This window comes from Procambarus clarkii, unplaced genomic scaffold (genome assembly GCF_040958095.1).
Source record: "Procambarus clarkii isolate CNS0578487 unplaced genomic scaffold, FALCON_Pclarkii_2.0 HiC_scaffold_157, whole genome shotgun sequence".
Lineage (NCBI taxonomy): Eukaryota > Metazoa > Arthropoda > Malacostraca > Decapoda > Cambaridae > Procambarus > Procambarus clarkii.
The window spans coordinates 195,651-222,435 of record NW_027189190.1 but is presented as its reverse complement, the minus strand read 5'-3'; the positions used below and the strand labels follow the sequence as shown (position 1 = coordinate 222,435).

Below are 26,785 nucleotides of genomic sequence, written 5' to 3'. Positions count from 1 at the left end.
TTATTAATCTTACTTTTTCGGTCATATTTAATAATATATATATATATATATATATATATATATATATATATATATATATATATATATATATACGGTACACATCATATATAAAATGATGTCTCAGTATATATGTATGATGATGTCTTAGTACATATGTATAATGATGTCTCAGTACATATATATGATGACGTCTCAGTACATACATACATACATGATGAGGTTTCAGTACATATATATCATGATGTATCACTACATTTATACATTGAACTCGGCACCATGCTGTTCTGCTCGCTATGTTGAACTTGTTGAACTTATAGTCATGTTAAACTGATCCCCATATTGAACTAATCACTAAGTTGAACTGATTGCCACGTTCAGCTGATGTTATGTGAATTCGACTGTCATGTTAATCTGATCGCCATGTTGAACTGATCACCAAACCTGTTCACCTGTATATTTAAGCCAGGAGTTACATTTCAGCCACACACTGAACTCTTGTACCAATTTATACAAATTTTGAACCTCTACACAAAAATGTATTCATATATTGAACACCTGCATGTGAGTCTTATCAAAATTCAAATCATCTGCAACAATTTATCCATATACTGCATGAGCATCTGCAACACTCTAACCTCGATACATGCAACAAACACCCATTCAGCAAACAGCAATGTTCACTGGCTCACATCGAAGCCAGTGAACATATATTTTTGTATGTATAATAGTCACTTATCTTTATTTATTGCAAACTGACTCCATTTATTTGCAACATATTCAAAATTTGCATTATTTTGCAATAAACAGGGGAGCAAACACAGCTAATCTTCCTTTTCATATTTGCAACCTGAATCATTTTGCCAATTCCCAATAATTGTGTACCATAAATAATTGATAGAATGTAAATATTTCTGAAACGGGAATGTTACGGTATGTAAACATTACAGCGTTGTAAATATTACAGTATGTAAATATTAGAGCAGCGTAAATATTACAGGTGGTAAATATTAGAGCAACGTAAATACTACAGGATGTAAATATTACAGCAACGTAGATATTCCAGTACCGTAAATATTACAACAACGTAGCTATTACAGGATAAAAATATTAGAGCAATGTAAATATTACAGGTTGTAAATAGTAGAGGAAGCGTCAGCAAGGAAGCCTGACCTCTTAGCTTGGGTTGAAGGTATTCTGGAAAAGGAAAACAATGTGGAGAAAGTGTTAAGACTACACAGCAGATGGAAGGGATACGAGGATGGCACAGGAGGTGGGATAGTGGGATCGAGCAAGGGAAGGATTCCAAGCCCCATTGGACAATCGAGGATCGAACGCCGACATGCATGAAACGAGGCCTTGGCTGTAACGACCGATCCAAGTGAGGTATAGGGCAGTTATGAGGTTACACATACGCAGTGACAGCGTTCAGAAATATATCTTTCGTAGTCCATTGGTAGGAGCGCCAGTGAGGTGATCCCGGATGCTGGATTGAGCTCAACATCCTGCTCCCAAGATTTTATCTTACTAGTGTGTATGTGCATCTCTCTCTCTCTCTCTCTCTCTCTCTCTGTTGTAAACTAAGTTACATTAGTAATGCCGCTGATTCTCCTAATTAAACTGCAAGCAAGGATCGTGTTATCCTACACCTGAGCCCACATAGTCCATTCTAAGTATCCATTAGAAATGAACTAAAATGTAAAGTTACTCTTATTTAAAATACAAGATAAAATTGGAGAATTGAGTACCAGTGCCTTCATATGGTCTGTTGACTTGATTTTACGCATATCATATATATATATATATATATATATATATATATATATATATATATATATATATATATATATATATATATATACGTAAACAATTCGTATATACGTGTTGAGGGACAGGGTTGCAGATGCTTGCTGGCTTATGAATGAATAATCGCTGATGGAGTAGTGATTTTGAACTCAAAACTCGTTTACGCATATCCAGGTGTCTGGGGTAAATATTGGCTCCCATGTGCGTTGGTGTGTGATAGTATATCCTGAGGTCGTGCATGCACTCTGTGTATTCCCCTAGTTGTATTCACCTAGTTGTGCTCGCGGGGGTTGAGCTCTGCTCTTTCGACTCGCCTCTCAACTGTTAATCAATCAACTGTTATTAATTACTATTTTTTTCCACAAACACACACACACACACACACACACACACACACACACACACACACACACACACACACATACACACACACACACACACACACACACACACACACACACACACACACACACACACACACACACACACACACACCTGCCATCCCCCTTCCCATCCCAGACCCTACTCCAGTGGAATCAACCGAAACTGAGGATGGACAGAAAAGAGTCAGCTTTAAGGTGATGTACACGAACATAGATGGGATTACAAGCAAAGCAAGTGAACTCAGGGAAAGCGCACAAGAAGTAAACCCAGATGTAATTGGACTCACGGAAACAAAACTCTCAGGAATCGTAACGAATGTAGTGTTCCCCCAGGATTACACTGTAATAAGGAAAGAGAAAGAGGATATGGGGGGAGGCGGAGTGGCACTACTCATGAGAAAGGAATGGAGTTACAAGGAGATGGTTATCCCACACTGTAAAGGGTTTAGAGGCTACATAACAGGCACCATGACGATGGGAGGACCAAGAGCAGTAGTTGCAATTATATATAACCCTCCACCAAATGACAGAAGACCAAGGCAAGAGTATGACAGAAACAACATGGCAGTTAATAACATAATCGTGAGGGCAGCCGCTGCTGCCTGTAGAAATCGATCCCAACTGCTCATCATGAGGGACTTCAATCACGGAAGGATAGACTAAGAGAACAAGGAACCGCATGGAGGAGAGAATACATGGAGAGCCAAACTAGTAGAGGTGGCGACAAGAAACTTTCTAAGCCAGCATGTCAGGGAACCCACTAGGATGAGGGGGAAACGATGAACCAGCGAGACTCGAACTAGTCTTCACTCTAAATGATTCTGACATAAAGGAAATTGACTTCGAGGCCCCAGTAGGAATGAGCGATCACAGCGTACTGACGTTTGAGTATCTGGTCGTAGAAGGGGTAAAGTACTCGAGAAAGGGAACTGAAAGGAAAAGGCTAGCATTCTGTAAGGGAAATTACGAGGAGATAAGAAAATTCCTAACGGATATAATATGTTAATCAGAACTAAGGGGAAAGACGGCCCAAGACATGATGGAATACATCACGCAGAAGTGCAAGGAGGCAGCGGAAAAGTTTATCCCGGCCCAAAAGGTAAAAAATGAAATGCAAATGAGAAACCCATGGTTTAATCAGAGATGTAAGTTAGCTAAGCAGCAAAGTAAAAGAGCATGGAGAAACTATAGAAATTACAAGACACTTGAGATCAGAGAATGATACCAGAGAGCCAGGAACGAATACGTCAGGGTGAGAAGAGAGGCAGAAGGGCAATATGAAACCGACATAGCAAGGAAGGCTAATACCCAACCCAAATTGCTGCACAGCCACATCAGGAGAAAGACAACAGTGAAGGAACAGGTAATGAAATTGAGGATAGGGGCAAAAAGATTCACTACAAACGACAAAGAAGTGTGCGAGGAACTCAATAAGAAATTCCAGAAAGTCTTCACATTAGAGCAAGAAGTTCCAGAGATAAGAGAAGGAATAGTTAACCAGGCACCACTAGAGGAATTTGAGATTACCAGTGGGGATGTAAGGAAGCTTTTGCTAGAGTTGGATAGGACAAAGGCTATAGGTCCAGATGAAATATCGCCATGGATACTAAAGGAAGGAGCAGAAGCACTGTGATTGCCACTCTCCATGGTGTATAACAAATCACTGGTAACAGGTGAACTGCCAAAAAAATTTGGAAGGCAGCAAACGTAGTCCCGATATACAAGATCGGGGGATAAACAGGAGGCACTGAACAACAGGCCCGTGTCTCTAACTTGCATACCATGCACGCTAATGGAGAAAATTGTGCGAAAAAGCTAGTGGAACATCTGGAGCGAAGGAACTTTGAGACACAACACCAACATGATTTCAGGGATGGCAAGTCCTGCCTCACAGGATTAATTAATTAATTGAATTCTACGATCAGACAACAAGAATCAGACAAGAAAGAGAGGGGTGGGCAGACTGCATATTTTTGGATTGCCAGAAAGCCTTTGACACAGTCTCACACCAGAGACTAGTGCGAAAGCTGGAGATGCAGGCTGGAGTGAAAGTGAAGGTACTCCATTGGGTAAGGGAGTACCTAAGTGACAGAAGGCAGCGAGTCACTGTGAGGGGTGAAGTCTCAGATTGATGAGTCGTCACCAGTTAGGTCCCGCAGAGTTCAGTCCTTGGACCCATACTGTTCCTTATATATGTAAATGATTTTCCAGATGGTATAGAATAATTCCTCTCGTTGTTTGCTGATGATGCAAAAAATAATTAAGAGGAGGATTAAAACGGAGGAAGATAGTATGAGACTACATGATGACCTAGACAGACTGCATGAATGGTCCAATAAATGGCTGCTAAAGTTCAACCAGGGTAAATGTAAGGTAATGTAACTAGGCAGTGGGAACAGGAGGCCAGACACAGGATACAGAATGGGAAATAAAGTCCTTCATGAAACGGACAGAGAGAAGGATCTAGGAGTTGACATCACACCAAACCTGTCTCCTGAAGCCCACATCAAGAGAATAACGTCTGCGGCATATGCGAGGCTGGCTAACATCAGAACAGCCTTCAGGAACCTGTGTAAGGTATCATTCAGAACCTTGTATACACATATGATTTTACACTGTTTGATTTGATACACATATACTGTTTGATTTGATTGTTGCCGATGGAGGCGGCTAATTTATTGTACACCCAATACCCATCCTGTGAGCGGTAGCGCAAAAAGCATTACAGAGGGCACAGGATTGGTGGAGTCAGCCTCCACCACATCACTGCCTAATAAATTCCATTTGTCAACCACTCTCACACTAAAAAAAATTCTAATGTCTCTATGGCTTATTTGGGCTCTCAATTTCCACCTGTGTCCCCTAGTGCGTGTGCCCCTTGTGTTAAATGGTCTGTCTTTATCTACACTATCAATTCATTTGAGAATCTTATTATGTGGTGATCATGTCCCCCTCTTGCTCTTCTGTCTCCCAGTGACGTGAGGTTTAATTCCCGTAGTCTCTCCTCGTAGTTCATACCTCTCAGCTCGGGTACTAGTCCGGTGGCAAACCTTAGAACCTTTTCCAGTTTAGTCTTATGCTTGACGAGATATGGACTCCATGCTGGAGCTGCATACTTCAGGATTGGTCTGACATATGTGGTATACAAAATTCTGAATGATTCTTTACAGAAGCTTCTAAAGGCCGTTCTTATATTAGCCACGCTGCCATATGCCGCTGATGTTATTCTTTTGATATGGGCTTCAAGGGATAGGTCTGGCGTGATATCAACCCTCAGGTCTTTCTCTCTCTCAGATTCTTGAAGAATTTCATTTCCCAGATGATACCTTGTATCTGACCTCCTGCTCCCTACACCAATCTTCATTACATTACATTTGCTTGGGTTAAACTCTAACAACCATCTGTTCGACCATTCTTTCAGTTTGTCCAGCTCTTCTTGAAGCCTCAAGCTGTCCTCCTCTGTCTTAATTCTTCTCATAATTTTGGCATCGTCAGCAAACATTGAGAGGAAAGAGTCTATTCCCTTTGGGAGATCATTTATGTATATCAGAAACATGATAGGTCCAAGTACAGATCCCTGTGGCACGCCACTGGTGACTTCACGCCAGTCTGAAAGCTCGTCCCTTACTGTAACTCGACCCTGCTTCCTATTGCTTAGGTACCCCTCTGATCCACCTGAGCACCCTACCATTTACTCCTGCCTGTTTCTCCAGCTTATTCATCATCCTCTTATGGGGTACTGTATCAAAGGCTTTCCGACAGTCCAAAAAAATGCAGTCCGCCCATCATTATCTTTCTGGCTTAATCTTTGTCACCTGATCGTAGAATTCTATTAAGCCTGTAAGGCAAGACTTACCCTCCCTGAACCCATGTTGATGGGTTGTCACGAAGTCCCTTCTCTCCAGATATGTTACTAGGTTTTTTCTCACGATCTTCTCCATCACCTTGCATGGTATACAAGTTAAGGACACTGGCCTGTAGTTCGGTGCCTCTTGTCTGTCACCCTTTTGGTATATTGAGACTAAATAAGCCGTATTCCATATTTCTGGTAGGTCTCCCGTAACCTACTATATACTATGGAGAGTGGCAAGCAAAGTGCTCCTGCACACTCCCTTGGTGAGTTTCCGTCCGGGCCAACAAGCTTTCTCACGTTCAAATCCAACAGATACCTCTTGAACTCATCTTTTGTAATGTTGAACCCTTCTAAGGCCGCCTGGTTTCTGGTGTTCTGTTATTTCGGAAGTTCCTCCACGCCCTTTTGTTCAGTTTCTTTGCTTCCATACATGCCCTGTTAAACCACGGATTCTTTTTTTTGCTTCTCGGTATTTCCTGTCGGGCCGGGATAAACCTGTTTAATGCCTCCTGACACTTTTGGGTGACATAGTTCATCATGTCTTGTACGGACTTAGCTGTAAGTTCTGTGTCCCATGGTATATCCCTTAGGAATTTTCTCCTCTCCTCATAATTTCCCTAAGAAAATTATGCCAGCTCTTTGTTTCCCAGCTCTTTTTGGGGGGAGATAATTCCTAGCTCTAATAGATACTCAAAGATCAATACACTGTTTGATTTGATTGTTGCCGCTGGAGGCGGCTAGTTTATTGTGCACCCAATACCCATCCTGTGAGCAGTAGCGCAAAAAGCATTACAGAGGGCACAAAAGGTCTTTATCAGACCTCATCTTAGACTATCTATCCTTCACACCTTATAGTTACAATGTCAGCTAGTTATAGAGAAAGTGTTATTTCAAGAGCTATATATTTACAGTAAGTCATTATACACTAATGTAGGTCTTATCGCTAATACATAATAGTTTGACCAATGGAGATATTAGAGTCATAGGCTAGCTTCTGTTTATTATTAGTCTTCACAATACACTACTTGTTTCTTAATCTCATATGTCATTTATCTACTGGAAGCTAAATATGGATACAGCGCAACAATTTCAGGTAATTTATCCATGGTAATAAGATAGGTTGCCATATCATACAGCGTGAGCTTAGATTTATCTCTAAATGGCTCAATTTTATTACAATCCAAGATATAGTGTTCGAGTGTGTGTCCATGTCCTCGTCTACACACTTTTCACTTTACTTCATCTAGATCCCTATTCAAGCCCAGCTGCCAGAGATACTTGTAGCCAAGTCTTATACGAGCTGTGACAACGTCTGTTAGTCTACTAACTTTGTTACTTGCCCCATACACATGTTTTACTTCACACATTTCATTGTGATGAACAATGGACATGCTAGTTCCAGTTTGCACAGTTCTATTTTCTTCAAATTCATCCAGGAGTTCTCGTCTAATGACACTTTTAAGGGACCTATTTGATAACTCAAGATTCCATTCAATACTGTTTTTATTTATTGCAACCTTAGCAAGGGCGTCAACTTTGTCATGTTCCTGCAGGCCAATGTGAGAAGGAATCAACAACATTTTTATATTTACCCTCTTGCTAAGTATTCTTATGTCTACGTCTAGCTTCAGAGACAAGCACGTTATTACTTGATTGCAAACTGTTTATTGCTCGTAGTGAGGAAAGGGAGTCAGAAATAATTAAGCTGTCTACTTCAGTGTTGTCAATAGTTTAGAGTGCTACCGGTATTGCTACCAACTCACCTTGCATTGTGGATGCCCAGTTACTAATTGGGATATTCTTTTGAATTGTGCTGCCATCGGGCTGATGAGCAATAACAGCACTTCCTGCCCTCCCTGTAGCTGTATTGAGTGATCCGTCAGTGTATATGGTCTGTGCTATGTTGTTTTCAGCTTGTATATTGTGAATGTGTTCTATGGTGCTTAATTTACCAGCAAGCTGAGCATGAGGGTTGTTTGTGATTAGTTTCTTGGTGGGGTATGCAGGGGTCAGGATGTCAAAAGATACTATCTGCCAGGGTGGAAGGAAGTGGTGTACCCTTTCATCTGTATATTCATCGTGCAGTCCCATCATTTTAATATGAGTGGCTGTTCTTTGAATCCATTTAGACTCGTTGGTTCCATTTCGTATGTGTTCTAACAGTTCAACTGACACAATGTTGTTTTTGTTATCACGCAGAAGATTTAGTCCCATCATAAGATTGATTTCAAATATTCTGTCTCGAATGCTAAGTATATTTAATTCTTTCCGCATGTTGAGAACTTTGGTAGTTATAGGACAGTCAAGTATAATTCTGAGTGCTTCTTTTTGTATTTTTTCCAGTCTATCAATACTTTTGCCATTTTGCAGGACTAAAGCTGGTGCATGATAGCCTATCAGAAACCTTATATATGCTAAATACATCCTTTTTGCTATTCTAATATTAACACCGTACTTAGGGCTTTACCCCACGACAGTTCTGAGAGCCTTGAGTATGTCTCTACACTGTTGATGTAACTTATTAACTGCAGTTGAGGTACAAGGGACAGAGACACCAAGGTATTTGAAAGAAGAGACATATAGTCTATTGGTATGTTATCTATCTTAAGTTTTCATGGTCCACTTTTGCGGTTGCAAATTTGTCTGTTAAATACCTTAGTTTTAGCAGCGTTGATTACAAGACCAAAGCTCTCACAAGCTGTATGTATACAATTTAAGACTGTTTGCATTTCGCGGTGGGTTTTAGTATGCAGAACGATGTCATCTGCATAGCTGATAGTGATGTTTGCCGGACTATTTGGGATTAATTTTAGTAAGGCATTAATTAGAACATTAAACAAGGTAGGACTGAGTACTCCTCCTTGTGGGGTGCCTAGTTGCATTAATTTAGTTTCACTCTTGTCTCCTTGGAACAGTGCAGAAAATTCCGGTTGGTAAGATAGCCTCGTATCCATTGTAATAATTGTCCACCTATATCCATTCTCGCTAATTCATACATAATCACTTCCCTATTAGCAATATCAAAGGCGTTTTTTAAATCAAGAAATGTTGTGTACGTGTGCCTTTTATCTCCATGAACACTGTGATCACTCAGTCCCAAGGTAGGTTCCAACTTAACTTCACTTATATCCCACTCATTTAGGGTCAATATCAGATCAAGCATTGCTGGTTAATCTTCTCCTCTCATTCTTGTTTGTCCCTTAATGTGTTTAGAAAGTTTCTTGTTGCCACAGTCCAGCAGCTTAGCTCTCCATGTGTCTGGTCCTCCATGTGGGTCTCTGTTCTCCCAATCTATCTTCCTGTGGTTGAAATTTTCAATGATTAGTAGTCTAGATCCGTTCCTGCCAACTACAGAAGCTGCTATCTATATTATATTGATGGCGGCCATATTATTCCTGTTTGAGTCTTCTGTCATTTGGTGGGGGGTTATATATGACTACTACTATATTTTTTTGTCCTCCAATTGCTATGGTACCTGTTATGTAGTCACTGAAATTTTCACAGCCCTGAACAACCATCTCTTCAATACTCCAACCTCTTCTTATCAGCTGAGCTATCCCACCTCCTCATCTTCCTTCTCTCTCTTTCCTCACTACATAGTAGTCCTGTGGAAACACTGCATTTGTTATGGTTTTCGTTAGCTTTGTTTCTGCGAGTGCTATTGTGTCTGGGGTTTTCTTCTAGTGCCCATTCTCCAAGTTCTCTTGTTTTATTTGTAATCCCATCTATGTTAGTATACATTGCCTTGAAGCTCACTGTCTTCTGTTCATTCTCTTGTCCCCTTCTTGGTGAGGGTTCAATAGGTGTCAAAGTTCAATAGGTGTGAAGATCTTTGAGGTGGTTAACAGGGTCTCAGAGAGTTCTGGGGTGTAGGGTGCGGGGAACAAGCGAAGGTGGGACAGGTAGGGTATGGGGTAAGGAGGTAGGGGGAACCTGGAGGATATGGGGTGATGGGGGGAGGAGGGATAGGGAGGGTATGGGATGAAGGGGGAGTGGGGACAGGGGGGAAAGGTGGGAAGGGAGACATGATGGGAACAAGGGAGGGGTAACAGGGTGAGGGTTGGGTGAGCATTTGAGTGGGGGCAGGTAGGGTGAGGGGTATGGAGGTTTCTATGCAGAGGAGGGTGGTGGTGTTGCCCTCCCCTCTGGTGTTGCTGGGATGCTGGTTGTGGGTTCCCCTCTTGTCTCTGAAAATGTTGTGTTGGGGGCTGTGACTTCCTTGTTTATTTCTCTCTCTCCCTGCGCTTCTTCCTTGCCTCTGTCGCCATGGTTCTCTCCTCCTTCGTCCTCTCCTTCTGGAGGAATACTTTTTGTATTCTTCCACATACTGGAGATGACTCTTCCTTTCTAGAATATCCTCATTCGTGGCCTCGTTTGCAAACACTATCTTTACCAGGTGGTCTCTGTCCTTGTTGTACCAGCCCAACCTGAAAACCTTCTCAATGTTTTGTTCAGCCCCTTCCATCTTTAACCCCCTTTAGTATCCCATTTACTGCCTCTCTGTTCTTGCTATTCCATTCGTGCCTCTTGGATCCTTCCTGTTCTTTGATGCCTAGAGCTACCACTGATCTTTTTCTTTCCAGCAGCCAACTGGTGCACCTCGCTCCTCCTTGAAAGGTAGCTGCTTGCATGGCTTCCTCACTGTGGCCATTGCTTCTATGCTTTTTCGTAGTATTTCCGCAAATGTTTCAAGTACAGAGTCATTTCCTTCCAATGCACCTTTTCCATCTTCCCTTTGGATGATTATCTGATGCTCAGCCTCAATATTTTTCTCTGTGAGGGATTTGATCTCCTGTTTTTTTGCTGTCAGATCACTTTGGAGGTTGTTAATTGTATTCTTCATTTCATGCATCTCCCTCCTGAATTTTTCCCAAACTTGGGTTAACAATTCCTTCATTTGATCGCTTAGACTTTTCCCTGTGTCCCTTTTGCCTCCTCCTGCCACCATTGTCCCTTTGCCTGATATGTTTTGATAGGGTTAGCCAGAACGGGGTGGCACAGAGAGAGAGAGAGAGAGAGAGAGAGAGAGAGAGAGAGAGAGAGAGAGAGAGAGAGAGAGAGAGAGAGAGAGAGAGAGAGAGAGAGAGAGAGAGAGAGAGAGAGAGAGAGAGAGAGGGAGAGAGAGGAGAGAGAGAGAGAGAGAGAGAGAGAGAGAGAGAGAGAGAGAGAGAGAGAGAGAGAGAGAGAGAGAGAGAGAGAGAGAGAGAGAGGGAGAGAGAGGAGAGAGAGAGAGAGAGAGAGAGAGAGAGAGAGAGAGAGAGAGAGAGAGAGAGAGAGAGAGAGAGAGAGAGAGAGAGAGAGGGGAGAGAGAGAGAGAGAGAGAGAGAGAGAGAGAGAGAGAGAGAGAGAGAGAGAGAGAGAGAGAGAGAGAGAGAGAGAGAGAGAGAGAGAGAGAGAGAGATTCTTTATGTGGTCCTCAGGTGATAGTTTTCTATCTAGAACCACCCCTAGATCTCTTTCTTTATCAGAATTCTTTAAAGATTTCTCACATAATATATAGGTTGTGTGGGGTCTATGTTCTATTCCACATTCCATAACATGGCCTTTATTAACATTAAATTCCATTTGCCAAGTGGTGCTCCACATACTTATTTTGTCCAGGTCATCTTGAAGGGCATGACAATCATCTAAGTTTCTTATCCTTACTATTATCTTAGCATCATCAGCAAACATGTTCATATAATTCTGTATACCAACTAGTAGATCATTTATGTAGACAATAAACATCACTGGTGCAAGAACAAAACCCTGTGGTACTCCACTTGTGACATTTCTCCAGTCCGATACATTGCCTCTGATCACTGCCCTCATTTTTCTATCAGTCAGAAAAGTTTTCATCCATGTTAGAAGCTTACCTGTCACCCCTCCAATATTTTTCAGTTTCCAGAACATCCTTTTATGTGGAACTCTATCGAAAGCCTTTTTTAGGTCAAGATAGATGCAGTCAACCCAACCATCTCTTTCCTGTAATATCTCTGTGGCTCGATCATAGAAACTGAGTAAATTCGATACACAGGATCTTCCAGACCGAAAACCATACTGTCTGTCTGATATTATATAATTTTCTCTAGGTGTTCTACCCATTTAGTTTTAATTATTTTTTCCAATATTTTGACTATTACACTTGTCAATGATACAGGTCTATAATTAAGGGGGTCTTCCCTGCTTCCACTTTTGTTGATTGGAACTATGTACAAAAGTGGAAGCAGGGAAGACCCCCTTAATTATAGACCTGTATTCTGTAGAGCTGTACAGGAGATAGTGTGCTATCTCTACAGACCTGTAGAGATAGTGTGTGTGTTTACTAGTTGTGTTTACTAGTTGTGTTTTTGCGGGGGTTGAGCTTTGCTCTTTCGGCCCGCCTCTCAACTGTCAATCAACTGTTTACTAACTAACTACTAACTTACTACTTTTTTTTTTTTTCCCACACCACACACACACACACACACACACCAGGAAGCAGCCCGTGACAGCTGACTAACTCCCAGGTACCTATTTACTGCTAGGTAACAGGGGCACTTAGGGTGAAATAAACTTTGCCCATTTGTTTCTGCCTTGTGCGGGAATCGAACCCGCGCCACAGAATTACGAGTCCTGCGTGCTATCCACCAGGCTACGAGGCCCCCCCGAGGCCCTAATTATGTTGTGTGTGTGTGTGTGTGTGTGTGTGTGTGTGTGTGTGTGTGTGTGTGTGTGTGTGTGTGTGTGTGTGTGCGTGCGTGTGTGTGTGTGTGTGTGTGTAACGAAAATTAACCATTGATGAACAATGTGATAGTGTCAGCGCACGAAGGAAGGATTAGGACAAGAACTTCCATAAGTACTTTCGCATTTAATAATACATCTTCAGAAGGATGGATTTACAGATCAGTAGGTTGGATATATAAGCAGGAAAAAAGTGAGGTGAGGTTCAATATCTTTAATGAGATTAATGGATATTAATAAGGTATTAGTGAGATGAATGTGAATCAATGACCCTACTCAAATCGACCTTTAACTGATCAATCGAAAATGAATCTAAATTATACAAACCACTGCTAATGTTCAAATTACATGATTTTGTAATCTGTACTAAAGCAGATTCAATTATGTTCCTACTGAAAATATTTTACAGTTCGTTACTGAAGAAGTCATCTCCCAGTCATTTTAGTGAGAACTTTGACAAATAAAAAAACAAGGAATTAGACAATTGGCCGTGTCTTACAGTGTAATTATGTTGCGAAATTCTAAATTTCAAATCTTTAGATGTTTGCCCAACATAGAACCTATTACAGTCTTTACAAGGTATTTTATAAATGACACAATTATCACTACGAGGACTGTTTCTAACTAATAGTTTTCCATCAGTATTTTCGTAATTAAACAAAACATGTATACTAAAAGTTTCAAGGCCATCACAATATTCTCGAACCCTGAAAAATATGGTAAATATTGCACATTTTTTTGGCGAATTTTCTCACTGCATATATTATTATAATATGTACGACGTGCTTCACAACAGCAAAACTTCCTAAAAACTCAGTGGATAGCAAAGCTTCAGACCAATTGAATCAATATTCTTAAACTCTTCATCCAAGAATTATGGACTAACAAAAAAAAATTCAGACGAATTTGTAGCTAAACTTAATGAGTTGCCATTCTTAGATATACTTATTCATAGGGAAGATTTTTCACTAAGGTTTAGTGTTTACAGAAAGCCTACGAATAATTTATCATGTTCATTATTTCTCAGGACATAGATACAATGTGAAACAATCTATTTTTCCCTCTATGTATTTAAGAGCTCTTCGGGTCCAGAATTCTTAGATGAAGAGTTTAAGAATATTGATTCTATTGGGCTCATCTTTCCTATCCACTGAGTTTTCTGGACGTAGTCCTTGGGGAAAAGGAAGAGAGATGAGAGAGCGTGGAGAGTGGAGTGGAACAGGGAGAGCGAGGAGAGGGGGGGGGAGGAGAAGCGTGGGTGAAGCTGGTACCACTACTGGCTGAACAATATATTGGCACCTATTCACGATAATCCATACTCATAGGCAGTAAATCAAAATTGACCAAACGAAATAATTCGTTTATAAAGATCCTAACACAATATTTTGGCCTCGTGTAGCTGCCAACAGTTAATCAAATATCATTAAAAAATATGTGTATAAAATTCATCTTAATAGTAAATGCTCTAGGGCACATTTCATTGGTAATGCTAAAAAAAATCAATTCCCCAAACATTGCTAAAATGCTCCCTCTGTCTTTACGTATTTTAAATAATTACTCTGTTGCTTCTTAGCTAAAGAGAAATCAAAATTTAAAGTTAAAATTTAGAACGGATATATGTGGTTGATAATATATATATATATATATATATATATATATATATATATATATATATATATATATATATATATATATATATATATATATATATATATATATATATATATTTTTTTTTGCATAGGCCTATGGCTCTGGGTGGGAAGATGTAAGAGCGTTTATGACTCATCTGATTATCTCGGTAAGGTTAGGTCTAGTGTCTACTAGACCTAACTACTACTTCTTCTTCATTAATCTCAGTGAAATTTTTGGTTTGATTCTTTGCACTATATTAGGTTATCTTCGAGTGGTGTGTCGACCATCTCTCCACGATGCTGACTGTGCCTCTCCTGCAGCCTGTAAGCCTACTTCCTTGTACAATGTTATCCACACCTGATGCGGTAAAATTAATTATCAGGGTAAAGAACCAAGCCATTATGACTATATAGCAGTGTGAAGGGGTCAGAATAAGGATTTGAGATGGGACAGTGGGAAGGAATGGTGCCCAAACACTTAGACTGTCGGGGACTGACCGCCGACCTGCATGAAGCGAGACCGTCGCTCTACCGTCCAGCCCAAGTGGTTGTTGAGAAGAAGGCGCCATTGTATTTCTGTTCACCTATTGTTCATCACCATAAGTGGTTCACAGTTTGTGGTAATACCATCCCACCGATGTTGCAGCAGCTGTGTTGTGGTTACTGTGCAACATCTGCGTTACACTGCCTGTAATTATTCTCATTATCAGTGCTAGATGCTATTATATGTATTCGTCTACATTCATTCAGTAGTTCCAACTTTTGCCCCTTCATTTGCAGTGTCATTACCTGGTATTCCTACTTGACTTGGTACCTATTCAATAAGTATTTGATGATTATGACTTTTCATTGTATGCATTATTGCAGCAATGTGTGAAGTCAGATGGATGTTGTACACTTGTAAGTACACTTGTTGCAAAACTGTAATGGCAGTTATCAACATCTATATGTACAATGATGTGTCGTCGGTGCTTGGCAGGGGCGTTCGGCGTTCCAAAGTTGCTTGAATAGCATTCGCACCTGTTCGAATGTCTCGAACTATTAAAGTTCCTGTGCAGACCTATTCAAGTTGGTGCCTTAACTACCGCTCCAGATGCTTGTCTCACCTGGTCTATTGATCCGTCTGTGTGGTGTGAGAAGCTGTCAGGAGACTGAGGTGGTTAGCAGTCGCTGTGAGACTCGTTAAGCACTCTCAGGCACCACCAGGCACCCCCTGGCACCTCCCAGCACCCTCAGGCACCGCCAGGCACACCCTGGCACCCCCTGGCACCTCCCAGCACCCTCAGGCACCACCAGGCACCACCAGGCACCACCAGGCACCACCAGGCACCACCAGGCACCACCAGGGACCACCAGGCACCACCAGGCACCACCAGGCACCACCAGGCACCAACAGGCACCACCAGGGACCACCAGGCACCACCAGGCACCACCAGGCACCCCCTGGCACCACCAGGCACCACCAGGCACCACCAGGCACCACCAGGCACCACCAGGCACCACCAGGCACCACCAGGGACCACCAGGCACCACCAGGCACCACCTGGCACCACCAGGCACCACCAGGCACCACCAGGCACCACCAGGCACCCCCTGGCACCACCAGGCACCACCAGGCACCACCAGGCACCACCAGGCACCACCAGGGACCCCCTGGCACCACCAGGCACCACCAGGCACCACCAGGCACCACCAGGGACCACCAGGCACCACAGGCACCCCCTGGCACCACCAGGCACCCCGTGGCACCACCAGGCACCACCAGGCACCACCAGACACCACCAGGCACCACCAGGCACCACCAGGGACCACCAGGCACCGCCAGGCACCACCAGGCACCCCCTGGCACCACCAGGCACCACCAGGCACCACCAGGCACCACCAGGCACCACCAGGCACCACCAGGCACCCCCTGGCACCACCAGGCACCACCAGGTACCACCAGGCACCCCCTGGCACCACCAGGCACCACCAGGCACCACCAGGGACCACCAGGCACCCCCTGGCACCACCAGGGACCACCAGGCACCACCAGGCACCACCAGGCACCACCAGGCACCCCCTGGCACCACCAGGCACCACCAGGTACCCCCTGGCACCACCAGGGACCACCAGGCACCACCAGGGACCACCAGGCACCACCAGGCACCACCAGGCACCACCAGGCACCCCCTGGCACCACCAGGGACAACCAGGCACCACCAGGGACCACCAGGCACCACCAGGCACCACCAGGCACCCCCTGGCACCACCAGGCACCACCAGGCACCACCAGGCACCACCTGGCACCACCAGGCACCACCAGGCACCACCAGGCACCACCAGGGACCACCAGGCACCCCTGGCACCACCAGGCACCACCAGGCACCACCAGGGACCACCAGGCACCCCCTGGCACCACCAGGCACCACCAGGCACGACCAGGCACCACCAGGCACCCCCTGGTACCACCAGGCACCACCAGGCACCCCCTGGCACCACCAGGCACCACTAGGCACCACCAGGCACCACCAGGCACCACCAGGCACCACCTGGCACCACCAGGCACCACCAGGCACCACCAGGCACCACCAGGGACCACCAGGCACCCCCTGGCACCACCAGGCACCACCAGGGACCACCAGGCACCCCCTGGCACCACCAGGCACCACCAGGCACCACCAGGCACCACCAGGCACCACCAGGCACCCCCTGGCACCACCAGGCACCACCAGACACCACCAGGCACCACCAGGCACCCCCTGGCACCACCAGGCACCACCAGGCACCACCAGGCACCACCAGGCACCACCAGGCACCACCAGGCACCACCAGGCACCACCAGGCACCACCAGGCACCCCCTGGCACCACCAGGCACCACCAGGCACCACCAGGCACCACCAGGCACCACCAGGCACCACCAGGCACCACCAGGCACCACCAGGCACCACCAGGCACCACCTGGCACCACCAGGCACCACCAGACACCACCAGGCACCACCAGGCACCACCAGGCACCACCAGGCACCCCCTGGCACCACCAGGCAGCACCAGGCACCACCAGGCACCCCCTGGCACCACCAGGCACCACCAGGCACCCCCTGGCACCACCAGGCACCACCAGGCACCACCAGGCACCACCTGGCACCACCAGGGACCACCAGGCACCCCCTGGCACCACCAGGCACCACCAGGCACCACCAGGCACCACCAGGCACCACCAGGCACCCCCTGGCACCACCAGGCACCACCAGACACCACCAGGCACCACCAGGCACCCCCTGGCACCACCAGGCACCACCAGGCACCACCAGGCACCACCAGGCACCACCAGGCACCACCAGGCACCACCAGAGACCACCAGGCACCACCAGGCACCACCAGGCACCCCCTGGCACCACCAGGCACCACCAGGCACCACCAGGCACCACCAGGCACCCCCTGGCACCACCAGGCACCACCAGGCACCACCAGGCACCACCAGGCACCACCAGGCACCAACAGGCACCACCTGGCATAACCAGGCACCACCAGACACCACCAGGCACCACCAGGCACCACCAGGCACCACCAGGCACCACCAGGCACCACCAGGCACCACCAGGCACCCCCTGGCACCACCAGGCACCACCAGGCACCACCAGGCACCACCAGACACCACCAGGCACTACCAGGCACCACCAGACACCACCAGGCACCACCAGGCACCACCAGGCACCACCAGGCACCACCAGGCACCCCCTGGCACCACCAGGCACCACCAGGCACCCCCTGGCACCACCAGGCACCACCAGGCACCCCCTGGCACCACCAGGCACCACCAGGCACCACCAGGCACCACCAGACACCACCAGGCACCACCAGGCACCATCAGGCACCACCAGGCACCACCAGGCACCACCAGGCACCGCCAGGCACCACCAGTCACCACCTGGCACCACCAGGTACCACCAGGCACCACCAGGCACCCCCTGGCACCACCAGGCACCACCAGGCACCACCAGGCACCACCAGGCACCACCAGGCACCACCAGGCACCCCCTGGCACCACCAGGCACCACCAGGCACCACCAGGCACCACCAGGCACCCCCTGGCACCACCAGGCACCACCAGGCACCACCAGGCACCACCAGGCACCCCCTGGCACCACCAGGCACCACCAGGCACCACCAGGCACCCCCTGGCACCACCAGGCACCACCAGGCACCACCAGGCACCACCAGGCACCACCACGCACCCCCTGGCACCACCAGGCACCCCCTGGCACCACCAGGCACCACCAGGCACCACCAGGCACCCCCTGGCACCACCAGGCACCACCAGGCACCACCAGGCACCACCAGGCACCACCAGGCACCACCAGGCACCACCAGGCACCACCAGGCACCCCCTGGCACCACCAGGCACCACCAGGCACCACCAGGCATCACCAGGCACCACCAGGCACCACCAGGCACCACCAGGCACCACCAGGCACCACCAGGCACCACCAGGCACCACCTGGCACCACCAGGCACCACCAGACACCACCAGGCACCACCAGGCACGACCAGGCACCACCAGGCACCCCCTGGCACCACCAGGCAGCACCAGGCACCACCAGGCACCCCCTGGCACCACCAGGCACCACCAGGCACCCCCTGGCACCACCAGGCACCACCAGGCACCACCAGGCACCACCTGGCACCACCAGGGACCACCAGGCACCCCCTGGCACCACCAGGCACCACCAGGCACCACCAGGCACCACCAGGCACCACCAGGCACCCCCTGGCACCACCAGGCACCACCAGACACCACCAGGCACCACCAGGCACCCCCTGGCACCACCAGGCACCACCAGGCACCACCAGGCACCACCAGGCACCACCAGAGACCACCAGGCACCACCAGGCACCCCCTGGCACCACCAGGCACCACCAGGCACCACCAGGCACCACCAGGCACCCCCTGGCACCACCAGGCACCACCAGGCACCACCAGGCACCACCAGGCACCACCAGGCACCAACAGGCACCACCTGGCATAACCAGGCACCACCAGACACCACCAGGCACCACCAGGCACCACCAGGCACCACCAGGCACCACCAGGCACCCCCTGGCACCACCAGGCACCACCAGGCACCACCAGGCACCACCAGACACCACCAGGCACTACCAGGCACCACCAGACACCACCAGGCACCACCAGGCACCACCAGGCACCACCAGGCACCACCAGGCACCCCCTGGCACCACCAGGCACCACCAGGCACCCCCTGGCACCACCAGGCACCACCAGGCACCCCCTGGCACCACCAGGCACCACCAGGCACCACCAGGCACCACCAGACACCACCAGGCACCACCAGGCACCACCAGGCACCACCAGGCACCACCAGGCACCACCAGGCACCGCCAGGCACCACCAGTCACCACCTGGCACCACCAGGTACCACCAGGCACCACCAGGCACCCCCTGGCACCACCAGGCACCACCAGGCACCACCAGGCACCACCAGGCACCACCAGGCACCACCAGGCACCACCAGGCACCCCCTGGCACCACCAGGCACCACCAGGCACCACCAGGCACCACCAGGCACCCCCTGGCACCACCAGGCACCACCAGGCACCACCAGGCACCACCAGGCACCCCCTGGCACCACCAGGCACCACCAGGCACCACCAGGCACCACCAGGCACCCCCTGGCACCACCAGGCACCACCAGGCACCACCAGGCACCACCAGGCACCACCACGCACCCCCTGGCACCACCAGGCACCCCCTGGCACCACCAGGCACCACCAGGCACCACCAGGCACCCCCTGGCACCACCAGGCACCACCAGGCACCACCAGGCACCACCAGGCACCACCAGGCACCACCAGGCACCACCAGGCACCACCAGGCACCACCAGGCATCCCCTGGCACCACCAGGCACCACCAGGCACCACCAGGCACCCCCTGGCACCACCAGGCACCCCCTGGCACCACCAGGCACCACCAGGCACCACCAGGGACCACCAGGCACCACCAGGCACCACCAGGCACCACCAGGCACCACCAGGCACCACCAGGGACCACCAGGCACCACCAGGCACCACCTGGCACCACCAGGCACCACCAGGGACCACCAGGCACCACCAGGCACCCACTGGCACCACCAGGCACCCCCTGGCACTACCAGGCACCACCAGGCACCATCAGGCACCCCCTGGCACCACCAGGCACCACCAGGCACCACCAGGCACCACCAGGCACCCCCAGGCACCACCAGGCACCCCCTGGCACCACCAGGCACCACCAGGCACCACCAGGCACCCACTGGCACCACCAGGCACCCCCCTGGCACTACCAGGCACCACCAGGCACCACCAGGCACCACCAGGCACTACCAGGCACCACCAGGCACCACCAGGCACCACCAGGCACCCCCTGGCACCACCAGGCACCACCAGGCACCACCAGGCACCACCAGGCACCCCCTGGCACCACCAGGCACCACCAGGCACCACCAGGCACCACCAGGCACCACCAGGCACCAACAGGCACCACCTGGCATAACCAGGCACCACCAGACACCACCAGGCACCACCAGGCACCACCAGGCACCACCAGGCACCACCAGGCACCCCCTGGCACCACCAGGCACCACCAGGCACCACCAGGCACCACCAGACACCACCAGGCACTACCAGGCACCACCAGACACCACCAGGCACCACCAGGCACCACCAGGCACCACCAGGCACCACCAGGCACCCCCTGGCACCACCAGGCACCACCAGGCACCCCCTGGCACCACCAGGCACCACCAGGCACCCCCTGGCACCACCAGGCACCACCAGGCACCACCAGGCACCACCAGACACCACCAGGCACCACCAGGCACCACCAGGCACCACCAGGGACCACCAGGCACCACCAGGCACCACCAGGCACCACCAGGGACCACCAGGCACCCTCAGGCACCACAAGGCACCACCAGGCACCACCAGGCACCACCAGGGACCACCAGGCACCCTCAGGCACCACACGGCACCACCAGGCACCACCAGGGACCACCAGGCACCCTCAGGCACCACCAGGCACCACCAGGCACCACCAGGCACCGCCAGGCACCACCAGGGACCACCAGGCACCCTCAGGCACCACAAGGCACCACCAGGCACCACCAGGCACCACCAGGGACCACCAGGCACCACCAGGCACCACCAGGCACCACCAGGCACCTCCCAGCACCCTCAGGCACCTCCAGGCACCTCCCAGCACCCTCAGGCACCACCAAACACCAACAGCCACCTCCCAACACCCCCAGGCACCTCCAAACATCCCCCAGGCACATCCAAACAACCCCAGGCACCTCCAAAACCCCCAGGAACCTCCAAACACCCCGAGGCACCTCCCAGCACCCCCATGCTCCTCCAAAACACCCCCAGGTCCCTTCAAGCACCCCCCGGGCATCTCCAAAAACCCCCAGGCACCTCCAAACAGCCCCAAGGACCTCCCAGCACCCCCAGGCACCTCCAAGCACCCCTAGGCACCTAAACACGCCCGGGCACCTCCCAGCACCCCCAGGCAACTCCAAATATCCCCCAGGTACTTCCCAGCACCCATAGGAACCTCCAAACACCCATAGGCATCTCCAAACACCCCACAGACACCTCCAAGCACCTCCAAACACCCCCCAGGCACCTCCAAACACCCCCAGGGACCTCCCAGCACCCCTAGGTACCTCCCAGCACCCCCAGGCACCTCCAAATATCCCCAGGTACCTCCCAGCACCCCCAGGCACCTCCAAATACTCCCAGGTACCTCCCAGCACCCCCAGGCACCTCCAAACACCCCGAGGCACCTCCAAACACCCTCCGACACCTTCAAACACCCCCCAGACACCTCCAAAAAGCCCCAGGTACCTCCCTACACCCCTAGACACCTCCAAACACCCACAGGCACCTCCAAACACCCCCCAGGCACCTCCAAACGCCGTTCAGGCACCATAAGACTCCCCATAAAGCAGCCCAAGTTTATATCCAACACACACACTGAAAGTTGCCAACGTTATCTTAACTATTTTTATGTATATTTTACGTTTTAAAGATGAGAGAATTACGTTACATGTTACATATCTTTGTTAAAATATTATAATATTAACAAATATTAACTTTGTAATATTAACTTTTATATTATTGAATCTTCACTTGTAAAAATTAGTGAATTAGATAATATCAATGTAAGCACAGGATTATATAAATTAGTTAACATAATAATTGGTAAGATTTCTGATAGGTATAAAAGAATGTAAACATTGGATGATGGTCTGGGGGCCTGGATGGCTGAGTGGGGTCCTGGATGGCTGAGTGGGGGCCTGGATGACTGAGTGGGGGCCTGGATGGCTGAGTGGGGGCCTGGATGACTGAGTGGGGGCCTGGATGGCTGAGTGGGGGCCTGGATGACTGAGTGGGGGCCTGGATGGTTGAATGGGGGCCTGGATGACTGAGTGGGGGCCTGGTTGGCTGAGTGGGGGCCTGGTTGGCTGAGTGGGGTCCTGGATGGCTGAGTGGGGGGCCCTGGATGGTTGAGTGGGGGCCTGGATGACTGAGTGGGGGCCTGGTAGGCTGAGTGGGGGCCTGGTTGGCTGAGTGGGGTCCTGGATGGCTGAGTGGGGGGCCTGGATGGATGATTGGGGGCCTGGATGGCTGAGTGGGGGGCCTGGATGGCTGCGTGGGGTCCTGGATGGCTGAGTGGGGTCCTGGATGGCTGAGTGGGATGGCTGAGTGGAGGCCTAGATGGCTGAGTGGGGGCCTGGATGGCTGAGTGGGGGGTCCTGGATGGCTGAGTGGAGGGCCTGGATGGCTGAGTGGGGTCCTGGATGGCTGAGTGGGGGGGAGGCCTGGATGGATGATTGGGGGCCTGGATGGCTGAGTGGGGTCCTGGATGGCTGAGTGGGGGGCCTGGATGGATGATTGGGGGACTGGATGGCTGAGTGGGGGCCTAGATGGCTGAGTGGGGGCCTGGATGACTGAGTGGGGGCCCTGGGTGGCTGAGAGGACAGCTCTCGGGATTCGTAATCCTTGGGTCCGCGGATCGATCCCCGGCGACGGCGGAAAAAAATGGGCAGAGTTTCTTTCACCCTGATGCCGCTGTTCACCTAGCAGTAAATAGGTACCTGGGAGTTAGACAGCTGCTACGGGCTGCTTCCTGTGTGTGTGTACTCACCAAGTTGTACTCACCTAGTTGTGCTTGTGGGGGTTGAACTCTGGCTCTTTGGTCCCGCCTCTCAACCGTCTGTCAACTGGTGTACAGGTTCCTGAGCCTACTGGGGTCTATCATATTTACATTTATGCCTTCACCACATCACTGCCTAATGCATTCCACCTGTTAACTACTCTGACACTAAAAAAGTTCTTTCTAACGTCTCTGTGGTTCATTTGGGAACTCAGTTTCCACCTGTGTCCCCTTGTTCCCGTACCACCCGTGTTAAAAAGTTTATCCTTATCTACCCTGTTAATTCCTCAGAGAATTTTGTAGGTAGTGATCATGTCTCCTCTTACTCTTTCTGTCTTCCGGTGTCGTGAGGTGCATTTCCCGCTGCCTTCCCTCGTAACTCATGCCTCTTAGTTGTGGGACTAGCCTAGTGGCATACCTCTGATTTTTTCCGGCTTCGCCTTGTGCTTGACAAGGTACGTTCTCCATACTGGAGCCGCATACTCCAGGATTGGTCCTACAAATGATGTGTACAAGGTACTGAATGATTCCTTACAAAGGTTCCTGAAAGCAGTTCTGATGTTAGCCAGCCTCGCGTATGCCGCAGACGTTATTCTTTTTATGTGGGCTTCCGGAGACAGGTTTGGTGTGATATCAACTCCTAGATCTTTTTCTCTTTGTTCGTTTCATGAAGTTCTTCATTTCCCATTCGGTATCCTGTGTCTGGCCTCCTGTTTCCACCGCCTAATTTCATGACCTTGCATTTACTCGGGTTGAACTTTTGTAGCGATTTGTTGGACCATTCACTCAGTCTGTCTAGGTCATCTTGTAGCCTCCTACAATCAACCTCTGTTTCAATCCTCCTCATAATTTTTGCATCATCAGCAAACAATGAGAGGAACGAGTTTATACCCTCTGGGAGATCATTTATATATATATCAGAAATAGTATAGGTCCAAGGACTGACCCCTGCGGGACTCCACTGGTAACGTCTCGTCAATCTGAGACCTCACCCCTCACACTGACTCGTCTCCTGTTGCTTAGGTACTCCTGTATCCAACGGAGTACCTTCCCTTTCACTCCTGCCTGCATCTCTAGCTTTTTCATTAGCCTCCTGTGTGGTACTGTGTCAAATGCCTTCTGACAATCCAGAAATATGCAGTCTGCCCACCCTTCTCTTTCTTGCCTGATTTTTGTTGCTTGGTCGTAGAATTCAATTAATCCTGTGAGGCAGGACCTGCCATCCCTGAACCCATGTTGATGTTGTGTTACAAAGTTCTTCCGCTCCAGATGTTCCACAAGCTTTTTCGCACAATCTTCTCCATCAGCTTGAATGGTATGCAGGTTAGGGACACTGGCCTGTAGTTTATTTCTTCCTGTCTATCCCCCTTCTTGAATATCGGGACTACATTAGCGGTCTTCCAAAATTTTGGGAACACCCCTGTTACCAGTGATTTGTTATACACTATGGAGAGAAGCATTGCTTCTGCTCCTTGAGAGTGTGTGTGTGTGTGTGTGTGTGTGTGTGTGTGTGTGTGTGTGTGTGTGTGTGTGTGTGTGTGTGTGTGTGTGTGTTTATGTGCGTGTGGTGTGTGTACTCACCTAATTGTATTCACCCAGTTGTGCTTGCGGGGGTTGAGCTCTGGCTCTTTGCTCCCGCCTCTCAACCGTCAGTCAACAGGTGTACAGGTTCCTGAGCCTATTGGGCTCTATCATATCTACACTTGAAACTGTGTATGGAGTCAGCCTCCACCACATCGCTTCCTAATGCATTCCAATTGTCAACCACTCTGACACTAAAAAAGTTCTTTCTAATTTTCTAATATCTCTGTGGCTCATTTGGGCACTCAGTTTCCACCTGTGTCCCCTAGTGCGTGTGCCCCTTGTGTTAAAAAGCCTGTCTTTATCAGCCCTGTCGATTCCCTTGAGCATCTTGAATGTGGTGATCATGCCCCCCTAACTCTTCTGTCTTCCAACGAAGTGAGGTTTAATTCCCGTAGTCTCTCGTCGTAGCTCATACCTCTCAGCTCGGGTACTAGTCTGGTGGCAAACCTTTGAACCTTTTCCAGTTTAGTCTTATCCTTGACTAGATATGGACTCCATGCTGGAGCCGCATACTCCGGGATTGGTCTGACATATGTGGTAGGGAGCCAGTCGGCCGAGTAGGGAGCCGGTCGGCCGAGTGGACAGCACGCTGGACTTGTGATCCTGTGGTCCTGGGTTCGATCCCAGGCGCCGGCGAGAAACAATGGGCAAAGTTTCTTTCACCCTATGCCTCTGCTACCTAGCAGTAAAATAGGTACCTGGGTGTTAGTCAGCAGTCACGGGCTGCTTCCTGGGGGTGGAGGCCTGGTCGAGGACCGGGCCGCGGGGACACTAAAGCCCCGAAATCATCTCAAGATAACCTCAAGATATAATGTTCTGTAAGATTCCTTGCACAAGTTTCTAAAGGCCGTTCTTATGTTAGCCAACCTGGCATATGCCGCTGATGTTATCCTCTTGATATGAGCTTCAGGGGATAGGTCTGGCGTGATATCAATCCCCAGGTCTTTCTCTCTCTCTCTGACTCTTGAAGTATTTCATCTCCCAAATGATACCTTGTATCTGGTCTCCTGCTCCCTACACCTATCTTTATTACATTAGAATTACTTGGGTTAAACTCTAACAACCATTTGTTCGACCGTTCCTGCAGCTTGTCCAGGTCTTCTTGAAGCCTCAAGCTGTCCTCCTCTGTCTTAATCCTTCTCATAATTTTGGCGTCTTTAGAAAACATTGAGAGGAATAAGTCTATACCCTCTGGGAGATCATTTACTATATCAGAAACAGGATAGGTCCGAGTACAGAGCCCTGTGGGACTCCACTGGTGACTTCACGCCAGTCTGAGGTCTCACCCCTCACTGTAACTCTCTGCTTCCTATTGCTTAGGTTCTCCCTTATCCACTGGAGCGCCCTACCAGCTACACCTGCCTGTCTCTCCAGCTTATGTACCAGCCTCTTATGCGGTACTGTGTCAAAGGCTTTCCGACAATCCAAGAAAATGCAGTCCGCCCAGCCCTCTCTTTCTTGCTTAATCTGTGTTACCTGGTCATAGAATTCTATTAAGCCAGTCAGGCAAGATTTACCCTCCCTGAACCCATGTTGTCGATTTGTCACGAAGTCCCTTCTCTCCAGATGTGCTACCAGGTTTTTTCTCACGATCTTCTCCAATACCTTGCATGGTATACAAGTCAAGGATACTG

General features: G+C 49.4%; 1 protein-coding gene across 1 annotated transcript in view; it reads left to right on the top strand.

The window, feature by feature from the left end:
• Positions 1-1,249: 1,249 nt before the first annotated feature.
• LOC138361057 (metabotropic glutamate receptor 2-like) overlaps positions 1,250-26,785 on the top strand; it is a 220,701-nt gene continuing 195,165 nt past the window's right edge. Inside the window, exon 1 of the mRNA XM_069320534.1 lies at positions 1,250-1,383. The gene's annotated coding sequence lies outside the window, so the exon portion shown is untranslated. The remainder of the gene's footprint in view (positions 1,384-26,785) is intronic.